General features: G+C 37.0%; 1 long non-coding RNA gene across 1 annotated transcript; it reads right to left on the bottom strand.

Moving 5' to 3' along the window:
• Window positions 1-2,007: 2,007 nt before the first annotated feature.
• On the bottom strand, window positions 2,008-13,521 carry LOC127517533 (uncharacterized). The gene is made up of 4 exons (XR_007931262.1): window positions 13,389-13,521; window positions 8,570-8,662; window positions 5,692-5,786; window positions 2,008-3,244 (listed from the first exon to the last, which is right to left on the bottom strand). It is a non-coding gene; the product is annotated as an uncharacterized LOC127517533 (long non-coding RNA).
• Window positions 13,522-13,739: the final 218 nt, after the last annotated feature.

The following is a 13,739-nucleotide window of genomic DNA, read 5'->3' on the forward strand; positions in this document are numbered from 1 at the left end:
GTAGAAGCCATTTAAGTATGAACTCCCGTCATGTTCAAGAAACCAGTTTGAGACGATTTGAGCTTTGTGACATGACGCGTTATCCTGCTGGAAGCAGCCATCAGAATATGTGTACACTGTGATCATAAAGGGATGGACATGGTGTTTAATCGATGCTCAATTGGTACTAAGGGGCCCAAAACGTGTGTAAAATAACATATGCATCACACCGTTACACCACTAGCAGCAGTCTGAATCGTTGATACAAGGCAGGATGGATCCATGTTTTTATGTTGTCTACGCCAAATTCTCAACCTACTATCTGAATGTCACAGCAGAAATAGAGACTCAGACCAGGCAATGTTTTTCCAATCTTCTACTGTCCAATTTTGGTGAGCCTGTGTGAATTGTAGCCTCAGTTTCCTGTTCTTAGCTGACAGGAGTGGTCCCCCTTGTGCTCTTCTTTTATCAGCTCAAGCCAGTCTGGCCATTCTCCTCTGAGCTTTGGCATCAACAAGGCATTTTCTCCCACAGAATACCTCTCACTAGATATTTTCTCTTTTTCTGACCATTCTCTGTAAACCCTAGAGATGGTTGTGCGTGAAAATCCCAGTAGATCAGCAGTTTCTGAAATACACAGATCAGCCCGTCTGGCAGTAACAACCATGTCAAATTCAAATTCACTTAGGCCGCATTTACATTACATGGTTCAAGTGACAGAATTCCAAATTTTTCTCATGTGGCATAGATCAGATATGACCCACGAATGTGTAGCTTACACATTCGTGGGTCATATCTGATCTGTGCCACATAAAAAAAAGCAAATGGATTCCGATATTCTCAGATTGGTTTCAGGCCTCAAATAAATCTGATATGAATCGGATACGTGCATTTGCGTCTGCCATGTATGCGGACAGATCGCATATTCCCCTGTCAATGCGAGTCGTATTTCATTGAAAAAGCGACAGTGGTGAATGACTTCCACTCAGGTGGACACCAACTGTGATCACATGACTCTTTTCAATGCCAAGGCTGCAACAGGGGCTCTCCTCTTTTTTTTTCTCCGCTTTAAGAGGCCAATGTTTTGCTGACCTTTAAAGATGGTGCAAATCACGCCATTTTTACTTCCTTTTCAGCTTTTCCGGGTCAGTACGTCTAACTTGGGTTGTTTCGTCAAGTGTATAGTGTAAATGCATAAATCGGATATGGGTTACTTTTAAAACAAATTGGAATTGGGCATCAAGACCTGCTCCTGCATTGCAAGTTTGCGATGCAGTTTGCGAATGTTCGTTTGAACTATGGTTTCGGGAAAAATCAAATCGTTGAACTATGTTAATAACGACGGAACTTGCGATCTTAGTTGGCTAACGATGCTTTTGGGAAACACACCCCAGATCATCTTGACCATGTCTACATGCCTAAATGCATTGAGTTGCTGCCACGTGATTGGCTGATTAGATATTTGCATTAACGAGCAGTTAAACAGGTGCACCTAATAAAGTGGCCGGTAAGTGTAAGTTCTGATGAATTTTTAAAATGTGTATCTGTGTATGTTTTTGCAGCTTATATTGTTCACACTGCTCACTCACGTGCAATAAAAATGGATGGAGACCATATAGGCTCTCAAGCAAAAAAGAACAAAAAAGGTTGTCCAAAAGTGGTTTGTCAATAAGCAATACATTTTTCTGAAGCCATATAATGTTTTGTGTTAAGATCATACTGAAATATATATTGTTCTTCACAGAAAATTAATTTATTGCTTGTCAGCAATTGTCACCATTCACTTTAATTGAATGGAAAAGAGCAGCTTGAACTTGGTGCTATAAAAACTACTTCTGTATAGGTAGGAAGACAATATTTAATGTATGAAACAAGCAATAATCATTGAAAAAAATGTTTTTTTTTTTTCCAAGTTGTGAAAATAAAATAAAGATGATTTTGGTACAATTTACAAGAAAATATTATTTCAGTCTTTTTACTTTAAATTTTTATTTTTAATCAAACGTGTTACTTGCCGTTTCTTTGCAATTATTTGTGAAATTTACAAGCAATTTCTAAGTCAACGTTGTTTTAAAGTAAATTCACCAATTTTTTAGTGTATAAGATGAAGTTAGCTTGATTCTAAAGCTTGAATATAAACTCAAACAAATATACAATATTATGAGGAGGTAATGTGTATTAATGCTGGCGTACTCCCTTTTCAGTCAACAAATATATACTTTAGAAAGGTACAGCCTAAATAAACAGGCACACATCACTCAAACATCACATTCAGTAATGACCAGCAGAGGGCGGCACATAACTGCCAGTTATGAGAATCTGAACCTCTTTGAGGGACTTCATCTTCAGAATCCAACTTAGCAATCATGATAAAATAACAAATGGATTTCAGTCTTGTAGAACCTTAACTAGAGCTGAACTAGAATAAACCAGAACTGTATTTGTTCTTCTCTTTGAAAAATACAAGCTTTGTTTCCTTATTCATGGTTTCTGTGGTGTTTGTGTGAAAGATCTCCAGCCAGTGAGTGTTTACAAAACAAAAACCTTCACCCAGCGAGTCTTTGCAGTAAAACACAAAGATCTCCAGCCAGTGAGTGTCACAGTACAATATACAGTGGAGCTCATTCTCTCTCAGTTCTGTCCTGCTTTTCTGCCTTGTATATTCATAAGTGCACAGAATAATACCAGTGGGAGTGAGGGCATGAGAGCAAGGCTAAGAAATTGTGTGTGTGTGCGTGTGTGTTATAACCTATAATTTGTATGTCCTTTAAATTGGACAAGGTGCTCTACTTGTTCATTGAGGCACTAAATGTCTTGTATTGGGCACAAGGCAGTGGTGAGGAGTGCATGCAGCATCCTCAGCTCAGTGTTGGCTCTATTCCCTGTACCCAGGCAGTGTGCTTGTTTGAGTAATTTAGTCGTATTTAATTTAATCCCTGGTGTCTTGGCGTAGAGATCAGTGCAGTAATGGTGAAATGTGGGTCAGAGTTAAACCTTCTCTGAAGCCCTGAAATAAATACGAACTCAGGAACCTACTGAAGAGAGGAGAGACTACCAATAATCTTTGACAGAGTTTCTGCCAGCCTGCCTGCTGGGCTGAGAGTTCAACAAAACTCAGAAAAGTGAGCAAACCATCCGTGATTTGCTGATGCTCAGCTGTCTCAGGGTGAGACGCCCCTGGCTTTGAATGGGAGCTTAGTGGGCTGCAGTCAGAGATGATCGGAGCTCCAGACAGCATGCCTATGCACAGTCTTTCAATCAATTTCTGATAAAAAAAAATAAAAAAAATCCCAATAATTTGATAAAAATACAGTTAAAAAAAACTACATTTAAATTAAATTACATTTACCCTTATTATTACATATTATTACAATTACATTACACATTATTTATAATAACAGTTTTCTATTTTAATATATTTTAAAATGTAATTTATTCCTGTGATGGGAAAGCTTAAAGATGACCCTTCAGAAATCATTCTAATATTCTGATTTGCTGCTCAAGAATAAATTTCAAGATTCTTTAATAAAGTTCAAAAGAACAGCATTTATATGAAATAGACATATTTTATTATAAAGGTATTTACTATTACTTTCGAATTAATGCATTTGCTGAATAAAAGTATTAGCAGTAGCATATATTCTAATCCCCCCCAAATAAATAATAAAAAATAAAGTCTATGTGGCTGGTTCTTGGGCCAAAATGAGCAACAATGTAAACTAATCTAGACATTATGCTGTTAAACCAGAGTCAAACCTCTGGGCCCAGTTGTTCAAAATGTTTCAAAATGTCTGAATCAGAATTATATTTGAAAATACCATGTTTTGCTATCCTGCTATCCTTTGCGATCCATCTTACTTCTGTGCTGTTTTTTTTTTTTTTTTTTAAAGCAAAATAGGATTGGATCACCCTGATCCAGATACACACTTTTTCAGATGACCAAATCTGGATTACCAGTGCACCAAATGGGGTTACATTTCATAATGTAGGCCAATATGTAAAGAACAACATGCAAGTAGAAGAGTAGATGTGGGGTCACTTTGAGGGCCCTATCATACACCCAGCGCAGTGTGACGCCAGGCACGAAGCAAGTGTTTTTTGCTAGTTTCAGCCCAATGCATTTATCATTTTCATGTCTAGCGCCCACATTGTTTAAATAGCAAATGCACTCATGCCCTTCTGTTCGCCCATGGGCGTGCTGGTCTGAAAACGAGGTGTGTTCAGGTGCATTGTTGGCGTGTTGCTATTTTGAGGCAACAGAAAATGCCTGCGCCATTGACCAACAAAAACCTGGTCTAAAGTTAATGGCGCAGTATTATTTATTTATTTATTTTTTTTTTTTTTTTTGTTATTTAAAGGGTATTTGCTGTAATGACGAATGAAACTGGCTAATTATTTGACCAAACGTGGCAATACACACACATAAGGTTGTCTATATTCCGCCATGTAAATAGCAATCCGCCATGATGCAAGCGCACCAGGCTTTTAAAGGGAATGAGAGATGACACTCTGATTGGTTTATTGCACATTATGCCTAAAACAAACCCACGACTCATTAACAGACTAGGTACAATCCTTTTGGATTTGCCACGCCGACCATTTTTTCCATCGTTAAACTAGAAAAAGTGGATTCGGACACACCCTAAGTGCACCTGCGCTATGTGTTTCAGACCATACGCTTAGATCATTAAAATAGGGCCTTAAGTGTTTTATTTGAAGAGAAAGAAAACAACATAAACAACCAAACATTCCCTTCCATTTTCAATTTCCTTTAAACAATTAGACCCCTACAGAGGCACTAAAGGGACATGGTAATGGGGAAAAATATGAAATGGGAGAAAGATTAAAAATTATGTTTTGCTTTCCACCAAGAAACTTTGCATTCATTCACAAAGAACTCAAGTTTTGAAAGTGAATGCAAAGTTTCTTGGGGGAAAGCAAAACATTTGCGAGAGAATGCAAAATAATTAAAATCCATTTTCCTTGTTTTTCATATTTTTCATCACCATGTCCCTTTAGAGTTTCCGTAGCCCCTCAAGTGACCCACAACAAAAACAAACAAATATATGGGATGCAGTTGTTAGAAAGTACTTTCAACTGTTTCCTCTCTGATGATTGTGACAATGTTGTTTAAAATGAAATATATTATTTTTGTTTGAAATTGACAGCTGTTTTGGGGATTATTTTATGGCACCAACATTTTTACTTTACTGTACTGAAAGGTTTAATATAGGTAGCCTAATGTCTACTTCTACTTGATTACTTTAACGGTTAAACTTATCAAGAGCAAAATAAAAATATATAATGAGTGTATATATTACATGATAAATAACTTTTTTGACTAGTTTTATTACATTTTTGTTCCTGAAATCTACCCTTCTACTGGGATCAATTTTTATGGTCAAAGGTCAATCTTATTAAAAAGTTTTGAACAACACAAACTAAAGATTTGATCCAGATCAAATACAAGATTGGATTTTGTGAGCTAATCTGATTTCAGAATCCTTTTTTCTTTTTCTTTTGAACAACCCATTTTCAAGATTTGATCCAATCCGATAGCCGAAATCCAATCAGATTACTTTAGAGCAACTGGGCCCTGGTTATGTAGGACTAGAAAAGGAGAGACTGATGTGATACGGAAAAAACAGTGGGTTTCTACTGACCAAGTACAGGCGTTGGAATTCATTAATATATATTCACAAAAGAACTCACCTTCAATCATAATGTCACGGCTAAACTGGAACAGTGGCCCATGAAGACCCATTCCACTCTTGAATGGGGACAAGTGGTACCAGCATAATTTCTCTCTAACACAGGCAGACACACACACACACACACACACACACACACACTGTTAAAATACCAAAAACATTGAGAAAATGGCCTGCAGTGATTAAGTTCACAACAGAAGGATTGTAGCACTCACAACATCTCAACAACAATCAGTCAAGGACCATAAATCGTCCCATGTTCATTTATTTTTAATGCATTAATGACACATTTCAGCTCTGAATGCTTCTGTAACAATGCGAAAAGGAGATTTATCTTCAGTTCGTACACTATGAGCATGACTCTGCACTGTGAAAAAGAACATAATCTAATTTCCATAATTAGTGTTCTTGAATTCTTGAATAGTATTACATATACATTTATGGATAGCCAGAGGTGCTTTTCTCTCGGATGTCAGTTCTGTTGAGGAGAATAAAGCAGAAATCTCAGCACAAATACAAACTCAATTTCTCTTTAATGCTTTGCTTCAAAAATGAACACATACACAATCTAAATGCTCAAAAGATGTGCATTCAACTTGGTATTCGTCAACATCTTGAATTCATTAATTATTATCAGAGGGGTTTTGTTGGGCTTAGATGTATTAACTATAAACTAATTGATGCAGAAACAGAGAGATTTATCCTAAACAAAGTATACGACTAGAACTTTGACATAAACATCTGTGCCCGTGAAATCAAAAGCTCTGAAATATTCATAATTCTCTTAAAGTAAACTACATCAAAGTGCATAGCCTGACAATATCTTCAGGGCATTATAAAAGCTTTTATTTCTCAACAATAATTTAAGCTTTCTTTAACTGTGCATGGCACTTTGATTACGATCCTAAAAAAATGGTTCTATAATGTTGCAGGATAAAGGAGATGCATTACAACAACACAAGAAGTCAAGGATATTACTAACATTCAAGTCATCTAGAATCAGAATTGGTCCTATTTAGTTTCTTAATGCATACTCCAGGTCTCATTGTGCATGATTAATTGGCGCATGTTATTCCAAATACAAACAAATGTGATCTGTCGAAATCTTTTATCAAAACGAAATACCTTGCTTTTCTTCTGAAATGATTTTTTTTTTCATGAATGCCTCTTACTTTTTCAACCCCTTCCGTTTTATCACCTGCATGCATTGTGGTAAGTAAACAATGCAACCAGTTCTCAATCCAAAACCAATGTTGTGTTACATTTTGTTTTTAAAATATCCTTTCGCACTCGAAAATACATCAGACTGTAACAGATTCATGTTGAATTGACCATCCATCCATCCATTGCTTATGTACAATGAAAAAAGTAAATAAAATTTACTTAATTTTTCTTTTGCAAGTTTTTGCACACATATTTGTATGTGTGCAATTAAGTAAATTTCACATATGGAATTAAGTAAACTCAACTTAACTAAGTTAAGTAAAATTAACAAAGAAAATAAGTAACTTGGCCAGTAAGCTAAAAGGTTGAGTAATTTCAACTTAGTTGAAGTTTCATTTTACTCAAACAATATAACACTGAATTTAACTACACTTTTAAAACGTATGTTTTATTTAGAAACATCTAAATAAATAATACAATAGATATTGTGTAGACACCATAGCTATTAAAAGTAACACAGTACCTGAACACAGAGACCTCAATACTTGGTACACAATATACAATACACAATGACGGTAACACTCGATGGATTGTTTTTGAGTGTGAATGTGCCATTTTGAGTAGAAAATGACCTCCAAATGTAACAAAATGGCAAGTTACTAAACCTAACCACAAAAGCAATGATAAAACAGTGTAAATACAGCTGGAAAACAGCGAAAAATCAACCTCATTCATTATTCAAGGCCCAGTGCATGATGGGAACACCAGTATCAGAAAAGTTGAGTAGTTTTACTTAATTTTATAATGTTGATATTTATGCTTTAATTTCTACAAGCTTGAATTTAGTACTAATATAGAATTTACCTAGTTTTTTTTTTAATTCTTGCCTGGACTAACTTTTTCATGTAGAAATTACATTTGTTTTTTTTCTGTATTATTTACTTCACCATAAAATTATTTTTATCAGTGCAGGGTGACAGGACTCTATAATAAATTATACTTTAGATATTATTGGATATCCAATATTATTGGGTTAAATCTATGGTAACACTTTACACTTTTAAATCTAAATATTAACATAAGTTAACAGTAATATTAGTTCATGCAAAAGTTAACATGAAGTAACAATAAGCAATACTTCTGCAGCATTTAATCTTAATTTAAAAATAAATTGATTAAATATATAAAAATATTAAAAATATGGAAGTATATGATAATTTTAACCACAAATGCTCATCTTGCACTAGCGCCGTAATGCCACGCATTCCCTAATCACGTTGGAAAGGTCACGCATGACGTAGGCGGAAGTACCGAGCAAGTGTTTACAAAGCTATTGTGCAAAGACTAAGTCAAACGACCTTTACAAAAAAAAAAGGTAAAACAAAGATGTTGGATGATTTTGAAGTTGGAGTTTTTCACCTTACCGCAGTACTTCTGCCTACGTCACATGTGACCTTTCCAAAGTGATTACGTAATGTGTGGTGCATCGCAGAGCAGTGCAAGACGAGCATTTGTGGTTAAAAAGTACGTTTTTTTTTTTTTTTTTTTTTTTTTTTTGAAAATGACTGATTGTTTCGCTAGATAAGACCCTTATTCCTCGGCTGGGACTGTGTAGAACCCTTTGAAGCTGCACTGAAACTGCAATTTGGACCTTCGACCCCTTCAACCCAAGTTATCAAATCTACACATGTTGACCTGTTTAAATGGATTCTGACCTTTGTGTGACTGATGAACTTGAATATGTTGGACGGCAGATTGGGTCTTGCCTGGGCCGAGCTGTTCTCTCATTGCTGAAGCTCTTCTGTTCACTTATTCACAAATCAAGAGAGAAAAATCATAAAATATTAATCAGTCCAAGCACTTCCAGAACCATTGTACTCATCTCCACCATATTTCATACGGGATAGAAAGACCAATGAGATTTTAGAGCAATTACCGTGCACTATATGTTAAGTGCCATATTCAGAGCATTTAAGCAGAGAAAACAGAGGAAGAAGAGGTGAGAGTAACTCTTTCTCTCTGACTTTTTAGTGCTCTCTTTGGGCTGGAAAAATTTCTCCATTTTGAGAGGGCGTCCTCTATGGACAGTGGTGTGAGGCTGTGAAAGCCTGCATGAGAGAGAAAACACAGTTTCTCCATTAGGGACGTCCATTCATTCGGTAGTGAGAGGAAGAATGTGACAGTCTAATCTGTCAGGTGTGAATGAAGGGCAGATCATCGCTGCTGGTCCTGGATCGGACCTGCTAGATTGCTAAAAAGCTTCATAAACAGGTTTTGGGTCAGGAGGAGTGTGGCTACACCCCTGTGAGTTTAAGACATAATGACTGCTGAGGCCCTGAGCTGCTCCAGTGCTGTCAGAGAGAATGAAGACCTGCATGTGACGTGCATGCTAGATCTCATTGACTGAGCTGACATCTGATTGGTCAAGGCCAGATCTCAAGGCCAGGTGAAGGACATGCAGTGTTGATCAAAATTACAGAAGAATATGGTTGTTAAAGGATTTTTTTTTTATTTTGTCAATGATATTGAAGGCAAGATGAAAAATGTGTTTTGGTAGAAGTTTGGTAGAACAATCTTATATAAGATTAATCAGATACAGTGGGTACGGAAAGTATTCAGACCCCCTTAAATTTTTCACTCTTTGTTATATTGCAGCCATTTGCTAAAATCATTTAAGTTCATTTTTTTTCCTCATTAATGTACACACAGCACCCCATATTGACAGAAAAACACAGAATTGTTGACATTTTTGCAGATTTATTAAAAAAGAAAAACTGAAATATCACATGGTCCTAAGTATTCAGACCCTTTGCTCAGTATTTAGTAGAAGCACCCTTTTGATCTAATACAGCCATGAGTCTTTTTGGGAAAGATGCAACAAGTTTTTTACACCTGGATTTGGGGATCCTCTGCCATTCCTCCTTGCAGATCCTCTCCAGTTCTGTCAGGTTGGATGGTAAACGTTGGTGGACAGCCATTTTTAGGTCTCTCCAGAGATGCTCAATTGGGTTTAAGTCAGGGCTCTGGCTGGGCCATTCAAGAACAGTCATGGGGTTGTTGTGAGGCCACTCCTTTGTTATTTTAGCTGTGTGCTTAGGGTCATTGTCTTGTTGGAAGGTAAACCTTCGGCCCAGTCTGAGGTCCTGAGCATTCTGGAGAAGGTTTTCGTCCAGGATATCCCTGTACTTGACCGCATTCATCTTTCCCTCGATTGCAACCAGTCGTCCTGTCCCTGCAGCTGAAAAACACCCCCACAGCATGATGCTGCCACCACCATGCTTCACTGTTGGGACTGTATTGGACAGGTGATGAGCAGTGCCTGGTTTTCTCCACACATACCGCTTAGAATTAAGGCCAAAAAGTTCTATCTTGGTCTCATCAGACCAGATTATCTTATTTCTCACCATCTTTAGCAAACTCCATGCGGGCTTTCATGTGTCTTGCACTGAGGAGAGGCTTCCGTCGGGCCACTCTGCCATAAAGCCCCGACTGGTGGAGGGCTGCAGTGATGGTTGACTTTCTACAACTTTCTCCCATCTCCCGACTGCATCTCTGGAGCTCAGCCACAGTGATCTTTGGGTTCTTCTTTACCTCTCTCACCAAGGCTCTTCTCCCCCGATAACTCAGTTTGGCCGGACGGCCAGCTCTAGGAAGGGTTCTGGTCGTCCCAAACATCTTCCATTTAAGGATTATGGAGGCCACTGTGCTCTTAGGAACCTTAAGTGCAGCAGAATTTTTTTTGTAACCTTGGCCAGATCTGTGCCTTGCCACAATTCTGTCTCTGAGCTCTTCAGGCAGTTCCTTTGACCTCATGATTCTCATTTGCTCTGACATGCACTGTGAGCTGTAAGGTCTTATATAGACAGGTGTGTGGCTTTCCTAATCAAGTCCAATCAGTATAATCAAACACAGCTGGACTCAAATGAAGGTGTAGAACCATCTCAAGGATGATCAGAAGAAATGGACAGCACCTGAGTTAAATATATGTCACAGCAAAGGGTCTGAATACTTAGGACCATGTGATATTTCAGTTTTTCTTTTTTAATAAATCTGCAAAAATGTCAACAATTCTGTTTTTCTGTCAATATGGGGTGCTGTGTGTACATTAATGAGGAAAAAAAAATGAACTTAAATGATTTTAGCAAATGGCTGCAATATAACAAAGAGTGAAAAATTTAAGGGGGTCTGAATACTTTCCATACCCACTGTATATACTGTAAGCAGCACAAATGTAATACAAATGCATCTGCAAAAATGATACAAAAGCTGGTTTAGAGTCTGAAGAAAACTACAAAAGCCCAAAAAACAGCTCCAATAAAGAACGCTGTTGCTCCTCGTTGCTGATTACACCAAAGGTTCAGAATCTCACTGCTCCTCAGTCTTTACATGTTCAGAACTGATCTATGAGAATGGTGAAATGTTCTGACATGATCTTGTTTTCAGGCGATAGTTGTTTTTTAATTGAGAATCAATAGAGCATAGGGTGGAAAATTAGAGGCAGAGCCTCGGGGAAACATGATAACTCATAAAACCTCCGACATAACATATCAACTCATATCGTAAACTCAGTAAGCCCAGTAATTGATAAAAATGACATTAAAACCCCATGTGCTTAAAATATTTTGTCACATAACATGATCATGTCACAACAGCATCTGCCATGTCAGCAAACACCCATTTAGACTAATGACTTTTACATTTACATTCTATTTATGGACACTTGCAAGAAGAAAGAAGATTACAAGAAAGTATACAGTATATGCTGTGTTTTTGCTGTAATAATTAGACATTTAATTACACTCCTACGGTAATAATTACAAGCATCTGTATGATTGGAGCTGTTTTTTTTTTATTTTGTTTAGTTCACTGATCATTTGAAGCCAAGTGACATTGGTGTTCATAAGTCTAGTGACCAAATGCCATTTACGTCAATCATGATGCAGCATATTTACAATGTAAAAAAGAGTAAAAAAACAAAAAGGTACTGACAATTTTCAGAATATTTTCTGTTAAGTTTACGGACATTTTTTTTAACCCTAAAACATAACTCATTACAATGCGTAATTCGAAATACAACTGTGAAAAGTCAATATGGAAATCAATATTAACACAGTACATTGGACCCTATTTTTACTAACTTGATTGATTTAGACCACAGAGGAGGGGAAGATTTTCAGTGAGTAACAACATGAAGTGATAAGTTCACTCAAAAATGATTAGTATTTAATCACCTTTGTGTAGTTTCAAACCTGTATGACTTTCTTTCTTCTGTGGAAGATAAAAGATGATATTTTGAGGAATGTTGTCCTAACCAGACGCGATGCGATAAGATTCCAGCGACGAGCAATGTGACTGTCCACTTAGACACGACGCGACAATGAGAAGCGATAAAATCAATCAAAAACCACAGCCAATCAGAAGAGAGTGTGGGCGGGCTCTCTCGGCAAGCGCACAGCAGACACAATGAAATGGGCAAGTAGGCTACATAGTAAAATTCATAAATATTACACCATTTAAACATTATTTAAAGTACATACGGAGTGACTGAACCAATCTTTGTCATAGAATACACTTGTTTGTTCACATTGAGTTGACAGTTTGAACGTTCTTGTGCCCATTTATTTATTTTCAAGATCTGAGGTAAATTATAGCCAGTGTTGTTTTAATTTCAGCTAAAAAACAACTGGGAACACAGAATGATATTCAAACTCACATTAGACGCTTTTGACATTAAATAAAGCACATAAACAGTACCTGATATTATCATTTCCATACTTTCTGTTGCTGTTCCAGGCGCGACGTCGCGGAGAAATAGAAACCGTTTCTAAAATAGAATCGTCGCGTGTCGCCGTCGCGGCTATTTAGGACAAAAACTCCAATTAACATGGAAAAGATACCTTTTATCGCTTGTCGCGGCGTCGCATCGTGTCTGGTTAGGACAGGGTGTAACAGTTTTGGTTACCATGGACATCAAAAAACATTTCTCAAAGTATTTTCCACAGAAGAAAAAAAGGCAAACGCATTACTCACTTTCTTCTGCGGAACACAAAAGAAGATATTCTGAAAAAATGTTATTGTGGTCCATACAATGAATCTCAATAGGGGTCCAAAACAACAACTTTTTGCTTCAGAAGACTTGGAATACAGCACACCACATTTCATATGAACTATTTTTATATTTTAATGGTGTCAATTTTTTTCAATATGCAGTTTGACAGCTCCCCCATTCACTTTCACAATATGTAAAAGACTGGAAATAAGAATAAAAAATAAGAAATTTCTTTTATATACAAATATTATTTTATATATAATTTTTTTTTATTTTAATTTTTTTTAAATATAATATTCTGCTTTTCTGATGAGACTGGAGAAGTTTCTAGACCCAGATAAGTTAACATCCTTGGCAAGAGAGAGGAGAAAGGCCACTACCTGCAACTGAACGACTGCACTGAAGGCCACAAGAGTGCCTAAAGGCAAATAAGATCTGAAGCCAAAAGAAACCTTGAGAAAGGCCGTAATTCAAGTTTTACTTACAGAAGGTTAGGTTCTATCCGAGGATCTGTTCGGCTTTCTAAAGATGAATCTCCAAGGCCCTCCTTTTGAGAACTGTGGAGGAGAAACACATATTGCCTGATAATCAGATCCACAAGCACTGCATCTATTTGAGCGACCATTCAAACAACCAGTGTCCTTTCAGAGAGGATACACGGGTCAATTATATGCAGAGAGAATGAGAGTTTAATGGCATTTGTCTTCCATGCTGCTAGATAAACAGAATGAGGAGTATGTTGTAAATGCCAAATTCAACCACAGCAGCTGCAGAAACACATCGACTGCGTGATAGTTTATGTGTCACTGGAGCCAAAGGAGACAGGTCCTCATTTG

The sequence above is a fragment of the Ctenopharyngodon idella genome, chromosome 8, assembly GCF_019924925.1.
Source record: "Ctenopharyngodon idella isolate HZGC_01 chromosome 8, HZGC01, whole genome shotgun sequence".
In the NCBI taxonomy this organism is placed as follows: domain Eukaryota; kingdom Metazoa; phylum Chordata; class Actinopteri; order Cypriniformes; family Xenocyprididae; genus Ctenopharyngodon; species Ctenopharyngodon idella.